This window comes from Eptesicus fuscus, chromosome 10 (assembly GCF_027574615.1).
Source record: "Eptesicus fuscus isolate TK198812 chromosome 10, DD_ASM_mEF_20220401, whole genome shotgun sequence".
In the NCBI taxonomy this organism is placed as follows: domain Eukaryota; kingdom Metazoa; phylum Chordata; class Mammalia; order Chiroptera; family Vespertilionidae; genus Eptesicus; species Eptesicus fuscus.
The window spans coordinates 13,573,986-13,582,179 of NC_072482.1; positions in this window are offsets into that span (position 1 = coordinate 13,573,986).

The following is an 8,194-nucleotide window of genomic DNA, read 5'->3' on the forward strand; positions in this document are numbered from 1 at the left end:
ATTTCGAAAGACACTGCCAGGTTGTCCTCCGCGGAGGTAGGCCCCGTAGTGCCGCCACCAGCTGTGCTTGAGCCTGCTTCTCCACAGCCTTGCCAACAGAGTTGTGTTTCCCTTGGACGCGGCGTTTCTTAACTGCAGCTGGGCACGGAACCTGCATGGAGCTTCTAAGGGGATCCCGTGGCCTGTAAGCCCCTTCCCGCCTCCCTCCCTGGGTCTCTCAGGCTATTCGCTGGGAGAAGCCAGCCCACCAAGAGGGCTGAATGGTCTGTGGCCAGCAAGAGTCTCCTAAAGCGGACCGCCAGGGCCCATACATAGTTCATTCATTTTACACATTTTTTTTTATTAAACGTTATGGTGCTCATAGCAAGTCTATACATTGTTCATGGCTGCTTTTTCTGGATCTGTTAGCACAACAAGACCGTTGGTTAAATCTGGTCATACTTTAGAACAGGGGTGGGGAATGTCTGGCCCGCGGGCCGCATAAGGCCCTTGAATTCATTTGGTCAAGGCAACCGCAGACGGGACTTGGAATTCAACAAATCTAGGGGGAGCTTTTTTCATAGCAGCATAAATTTATATTAATTTTGTTAATAGCAATAAAAATTCGCATTATATTAAGCAAATGATGTTAGAGATATCCAAATGGCCCTTGGCAGAAAAAAGGTTCCCCACCCCTGCTTTAGAATGTGCTTATTGTCACCATTTCATCTGAGCCAGGGATTTACAAGTTCGGATCCCCTCCCCCGCTTTTTTAAATCCTCACCCAAGAAGGATATTTTTTCCATTGACTTTTAGAGAGAGTGGAAGGGAGGGAGGAGGGGGAGAGAGAGAAGCATCAATGTGAGAGAAACACATTGATTGTTTGCCTCTGGCACATGCCCCGACCGGGGCCAGGGATCAAACCTGCAACCGAGGTATGTGCCCTTGACCAGGAATCGAACCCCCAACTCTCCAGTGGGCAGGACGACGCTCTAACTACTGGGCAACACCAGCCAGGGCTCAGATCCCATTTTAAACATTTTATCACACGTATGAAGGCACACAGATAATGCCAGCACACAATTAGCTGTGATAGTGGGGAAGCCCGGCTGGTGTACTTAGAATTAGACCTCCCGCTATGGATAACGTGATCAGCCAGCCCCTCACCCTTCTCTCCATGGGAAATTGGAGTTGATTACCAAGAAAAAGAAAGAGGGACCCTGCATTGAGAGAGCTGTCATCTGAACACTGAACCCTCACCAACACAAGCCATAGCTGAAGCATGAGTGCTCCTTTGCAAAAGGAGTTCCTACCGAGTTGATTTCAGTAGGTTTTTATTAAAGCCCTTTAGACAGTTATGGCGAGGCAGTCGCTCCTTTGAAGGTGGCGGCTCTGGGCAGGCGAGCAGGCCTGCGACATCTCGCCGATTCTTCCTGTTCCCCCACAGCTGCACGTACCTTGATCTCACACAGGCCCAGGCTGGAACGCTCCCTCATGATTCACTCTGATTTAGGGTGGCATGCCAAACTTTCTAGGACTTTCGTGGGCTCTCTGGGTTAGCCTGGCATCAAAGCCTCTGACGCCTCTTTCTCTCCAATGACCTTGCCAATCTGACAAATGCCAAGGACTTTGCCTGTGCTAGATCTGGTGTGGAGACCATCCCAGGCTGCTCAGAGAGGCGGAAGCACTCTGCCTGCGTCTCCAGAAGCCCCTCAGGGGTCAGGTTTAAGGTGAGGGCGTCCTTGAGTGAAGGTCACATAGTTTTCTTTTATTTCTGATTGTTTAATAAACTTTATTTTTATCTAATCTAAACACACATGCAGAAACATGCACAAATCACAAGTATATCGCTTGATAATTTTTTACATGCAATTTATGAGTTTTACATGAACTAATCATCCAGATAAAGAAATAGAGCATGCCAGCTTCCCACAACCCCTGCCCCATGTCCCGCCAGTTGCCACCGTCACGAAAGGCAGGCACTCTTCTGTCTTCTATTCTTGACAGTTAGTATTGCCTGACTTTGGAACATTATATGAGTGGAATCACATCACATGAACTCCACTGTGTCTGATTTCTTTTGCTCAACATTGTGAGATTCACATGCTGTGGGAGTGGTTCCTTCATTCTCATTGCTGTGTAATTCATTCCACTGATAAATCATTCGGCTGTTTCCAGGTGAGGGCTCTGGTGAATAATCTGCTGTAAATATTGCTATCTATGCCTGTGGTATAACATTTCTGTTATATACCTAGGAGAAAATGTGTCACGGGTAGACACTGCCAGTTTTCCGAAGGGGTGGTATCAATTTCCGCTCCCAGCAGCAATACAGGAGAGTTTCAGTTTCTCCACATCCTCACCAACACCACTGTCAGTGGTTTTATTTTACCATTTTGGTGGTCAAAATGACCTTTCTAAGCTATATATCCTTTGATCACTTTCTTACGTGCAGATTTTAACAAATTCCCCCAAAATTCTATTGTAAAACTTTCAAACATACAGAAAAGCTGAAAATATTGTACAGTGAGCACCCATATGCGACACAATCACATGATCTAATCATGTAATCAACATTTTATCATTTTTTTCACATGTCTAATCATCTGTCCATCCATCCATCCATCAACTATCTTTTCTTAATTGTCGTGCTTCTGTACGAAGGTCCAATCTACATACCATCCCATTCACCCGTTTTAAGTAGACATTTAATGAGTTAAATAAACTTAGATAGTGGTGCAACCACCATCAGCACAGTCCAGGTTTGGTACACTTCTGTCACTGACAAAGTTCCCCTGTGTCATTTGCAGCCCGTCCCAACTCTGGCTCCCAATCTCAAGCAATTGCTGATCTATTTGCTTTCTCTCTATGTAGTCTTACCTTTTTCCAGAAATTTCATATAGACGGAATCATGTAGCAGCTTCTGTCTGGCTTCTCTCATCGAGCTTAATGCTTTTGAGATTCATCCATGTTGTAGCATGTATCAGTCCTTTTTTTTTGCTGAGTAGTATTCCAATGTGTGGATATACCACAATTTGTTTATCCATTCTGTGCATTGTCCCAATCAGGTGTTTTTTTAAAAGTATATATATTTTTACTGATTTCAGAGAGGGAGAGAGAGAGAGAGAGAGAGAGAGAGAGAGAGAAAGAGAGAGAGAGAGATCAATGATGAGTACTAACTGGTTTGGCTCAGTGGCTAAGGCGTCAGCCCCGGGGACTGAAGGGTCCCAGGTTTGATTCCAGTCAAGAGCACATACCTGGGTTGCAGGCTCAATCCCCAGTAAGGGGTGTGCAAGAGGCAGCTGATCAAACATTCTCTCTCATCATTGATGTTTCTATCTCTCCTCCCTCTCCCTTCTTCTCTGAAATCAATAAAAAATATATTAAAAAACACACATCAGTGATGAGAGAGAATCATTGATCGGCTGCCTCCTACATGCCCCACATTGGAGACTGAGCTCGCAAGCTGGGCATGTGCCCTGACCGGGAATTGAACCATAACCTCCTGGTTCATAGGTTAATGCTCAACCACTGAGCCATGCCAGCTGGGCCCAATCAGGTTTTAATGACAGGATCAGCCTGTCATAAGATCTTACTCATTTATAGAGTGGTCTGTTTATGGGAAGAAGAGAAGGTAGAGCGGCAGAGACAGAGACAAAGAGAGTTACAGACAGAGAAGACAACATTCTTGGGCCTCCTCTCCTTTGGGAAACTTCAGACTCCCCTGTTCTCAGCCATCTCTCTCTCTGAACTTTGCATACCTGGCCAACCTCCCTCGCCTGGTGCTCACAGCTCCCTGTCCTGGCTTGGTGTCTGTTTCATGGGTGACTGTCTCATTCAGTCCTATAGTGTTCACAGAGAGCTCAGTACAATGTGGGACTCGGTTCAGGACTTGGGGAAGAGTGGCCTTTGTTATTCATTTCCCCTACAGCTTGATGAGAAGCATGGCATTTGTGTCCCTTCACTGTAGCTCTAAGGCCTGGTACAGTTCCGGGCATCCAGGAAGGATGGTGGGCAGAGCAGTGGGTTGGGGGCTTTAGGCAGTCGAGGCCTGAGCACCCCCATTTTCAGCTCTCTGGTGAGGTCCCTATTAGAGCAAGGGCCCTGGGCTGGCTCTAGGAAGTCGCTAGACCTTGGTGCCAAACCACAGCTGGGAATGCCAGCATCACTAACGAGTTCAGTGTGAGCCCGGGGAACGAGGAGGCTCCTGCCACAGAGGCCAAGGCAACTGTGGGAGGCTGCTGAGACCCCAGCCAGCGAGAAGCCTGAACAGCTGCCAGACACGCTGCTCCCTCCCCACCTCCCTCTCAGCCCGCAATTCCCAATATTCCTGCTGTCTTTCCAGGCCATCCTTCCCACAGGCTTCCAGGAGGGGTGCTGAGGGTGTGGGCTCCCAGGCATTGCCAATGATGTCCTCCCTGCTTTCTTTCCCACACTGAAATGACGTCCTGGAACCTGGACGTGCCTTAACGGCTCCACTGGCCGTGCATGCTGTACTTGAGGGTTTCTGCTCTCCAGTGCAGTGGTTCTCAAACTCGAGTGATGTGCACTCAAGTGCAGAAATCAGAATGACTGACTCCGGACCCCTGGGCTGGGGCCCGGGCATTTTGCATGGCTGACCAGTTCCCAGGTGATCCTCACGCTGCTGGGCCGTGGACCACTCTTTGAGAACCACTGCTCTAAAGCTGTGGTCTCTCCTCCGAGGGCTCAGCTGGCCCCTCCTGTGTGGTGGGAGAGGGGAGGGGAGGCAGGGAGAGGCATCTGCTTCCTTCTCTGCCTGCACACGTCTATTCGTCTGTTCGTAGAAACATTGGGATCTTGATGACCATGACAGTGACAGTAGGAAGTTCACACTCCAGTTGCCTCTGGCCAAAGGGCATGGCAAGTCTCACAGTCATACAATGTCTTGTCTCCAACATACCATAAAAACAAAGAGAGATCAAAGCTGGAGAGTGTCTGAGCATAAAAATAAGTGGTTTCATAAAAGAATCATCAGAACCTATTATTCTGCTTTAACTGCAGTGTCAGTAATAAACTTAATTTTGATTTTGGAAATGACCCATGTAAAAAGAACTCTTAAAATCACATGGGTCAGACAAGATAGCGAGGGCAGTTTTTCTTCTTCTTCTGGCATTGTTCTAGAATGATTATTCAGATCCAGCCCAATCTTATGGTCAAGCTGGGCCTGGAAAAGGTCCTTAACAGTCCTTAACCCTTTCAACCCTCCAACCAAGCCTATGAGGCAGCTATTCTCATCCCCATTTTACATATGAGGAAACTGAGGCACGGCCATTAAATGGCAGATTCCAAATCCCAACACAAGTCCTTTTTTTTATTCCAACTCGGACTTTGGGCCCCAAAGTGAGATTTTTGTTTTGTTTTTACCCCATCACAGCTGAATATTAATTCAATATTCCCCGATAATTTCTAGCCAAATTGCAAACACATTGGGCTGGATGAAGGCTCAGGCGAGCTCTTCTGTTACCTGGGGTGGGAACGGCATCCACCCCAGCTGGCTCTGCGAGGAGAAATGAAAGAAAAACCGACTCCTCTCCAGGCTTATCTGAGCTTAAGACAGGTAAGATTGATCAGGGCGCTGATCCACTGTGATCACAGTTAATTGTTCCTCAGCACCTGGGATGTGTGTTTACACAAGCAGGTACGTTGCTTGGTGCCAGCTCAGAGGGATTGGAGATGGCACTGTGTCCAGCTGGGCCCCTCGGCCCACCCTGGGGCAGGTGGTTACTAAGTAAGGGAAGTGTCCACCCTCCGGGCGTTTGCAGAGGCCATGTGAATGGGCCCCGTTGGAAGGGACACCAATTAAGGAGCAGACAGCACGCTGCCGCCTCCTGGACCTGTTGGTGGGTCCCGGATTTGTGGTGTGGATAGGATTCCAGCCAAAGTCAATCGCTCGCAAATAATTTAGATGGGGGAGGGGGAGCATATTTAGACAGGGAGTGAGATCGATTATGGATTAGATTGAGACCTTTCAGCCTCAGGTGGGGAGTGCTGCTGGGGGAGGGTGGGGATGAAGACGGAGGAGGAAGGTGGGGGATGATGGGGTTTTGATGGTTGGAGATGACAGACAGGGATGGTGAGGGTGGTGGTGGGGGATGGCGGTGCAGGAGACGGGATGTGAGAGGAAGGGTGGTGATTAGGACGAAGGGCTGAGTAGCTCTGGAAGGTCCCAGGCAGGGGAGGGAAATTTTATCATGGTTTGGGGTGCTGGAGAGGGGGGAGTGTGGCCTGGAGGAAGCATTGCTTTGGGTCACGTACTCCTGTTTCCACAGGCGCCTACCCGGGTATTTACCAAACCTGCTCCAGCAGCCCTGCTGGGAGGTCCCGCCTGGCTGAGCTTTAGCAAACCTGTTCCCCTGGGAGGCCTCCCTCCGCACCACAGCAGCTGGGTGCTGATGTCAGCAGCCGGCGAAGCTGTAAGTCAGCACTCGTGCAGGTTGTGCTCGGCGCCAACACAAGAGAGGGCCCTGCCTGGCATGGCCTCCTCTGACCCCACCCCAATGGGGAGGCAAGGCAAGAGGTCATCCGGGAGGCCCCGGCCAGGTTCATGGAGCAGGTGTGCAACCTTGGGTGGCCCGAGGCTCCAGCTCGGTATTGGAGAAGCCTGGACGTGGAAATCGGGAGGGCCCTTTAAGGGCCATCTGGTGCAATCCCACGGAGAGAAAAGAGAGGTATTATGATCCCCACGTCCCAGAAAAGGACTTTGGGACCTTGGGAGGAGAAGAGTTGTGCCCAGGACCCCCTGAAGGCAGCGTCGGCACTAGGCTCAGAGGCTCAGCACCCCAGTCCCGGACTTCTGACCCTGAGCCCCAGCTGCAGCAGCGCCTCCAGTTGTGCACACAGGTGGAGGGATGGGGCGGCGGGCTCAGGGGCCGGTGTCAGAGCCAGGCTGCCTCCTGGGCCTGCCGTTCACTTGGGGGTGGGAGTGACTCTGTAAACAGGACTCTGGGTGGAGGAGGATGAAATGAGATGGGCACAGGGAAAGCTCCCTAGGAGCGTTCGTTTTCTTCTCCCCACAAACTTAGTCCCAGGTGGGAGGCTTGCATGTGCTTCAGTGTGTGTTTGTGCGTGCCACTGTGTGTATGAGAGCGAGCACAGGAGAGAGAGAGAGAGAGAGAGAGAGAGAGAGAGAGAGAGAGAGAGAGAGAGAGAGAGAGAGATTCAGAAATCCTGGCCAGGCAGCCGCAGTGAGGAGAAGCCACAGTGTTTACTGATCTTGGGAGGCACTAGAGATTGGATCCTCTAGGATTGGCCTGGCATGGGGGTGGGGGCCTGGCATGGGAGGTGCTCTGAGGCCCACCAGGCTGCTGCAAACCCCGGAGGCTGGCAGGGCAGGCCAGGGCTGGTGTCAGGATTGGGCAGCTCCTCTTAGGGCAGTGGTCGGCAAACTCATTAGTCAACAGAGCCAAATAGCAAGAGTACAACGATTGAAATTTCTTTTGAGAGCCAAATTTTTTAAACTTAAACTTCTTCTAACGCCACTTCTTCAAAATAGATTCGCCCAGGCCGTGGTATTTTGTGGAAGAGCCACACTCAAGGGGCCAAAGAGCCACATGTGGCTCGCGAGCCGCAGTTTGCCGACCACGGTCTTAGGGGCTTAGGCGTGAGGTTGTCCCCCAAGCCCAGGTGGGTAGGTATGTCCCGCTATCAGGAGTTGGTCCTGAGGAGGTCCCGTTGGGCATTTGTAGGGCAGTCCAGCCAGGGGTGTCTGACTAGAGGTTGGATATGATTCCAGCCAAAGTTGATCGCTCATAAATAATTTAGACAGGGAATGAGATCGATTATGGGTTAGATTGAGACCTTTTGGCTTCAGGTGGGGAGTGCTGTTGGGGGAGGGTGGGGGTGAAAATGGAGGAGGAAGTAGGGGGTGATGGGGTTTTGGTGGTTGGAGATGACAGATGGGGGGTGGGAGTTTGGAAGCAGTCTGAAGGCAGCTGCGAAGCAGTCTGGGGGACCCTTCTCTACTCCAGCAATTCCCCGGGCTCCAGTGTATCTGTTGATGTCTCAATATATGCCCATTGCAGGGGGTTAGAGAATGGGCTGGAGGGTAGGGGGGTGGGGAGGAGAGGAGGCAGGGCTGGCCCCAAGGCCTCCAGAGAATTCTGCCCTCCCATAACCCAAGGTGACCCTGCCCCCTCCCCTTGCTCTAGGAAGAAGTCTGAACACAATCTGCTTATTTGTGCTAATTAACCATTTGCAT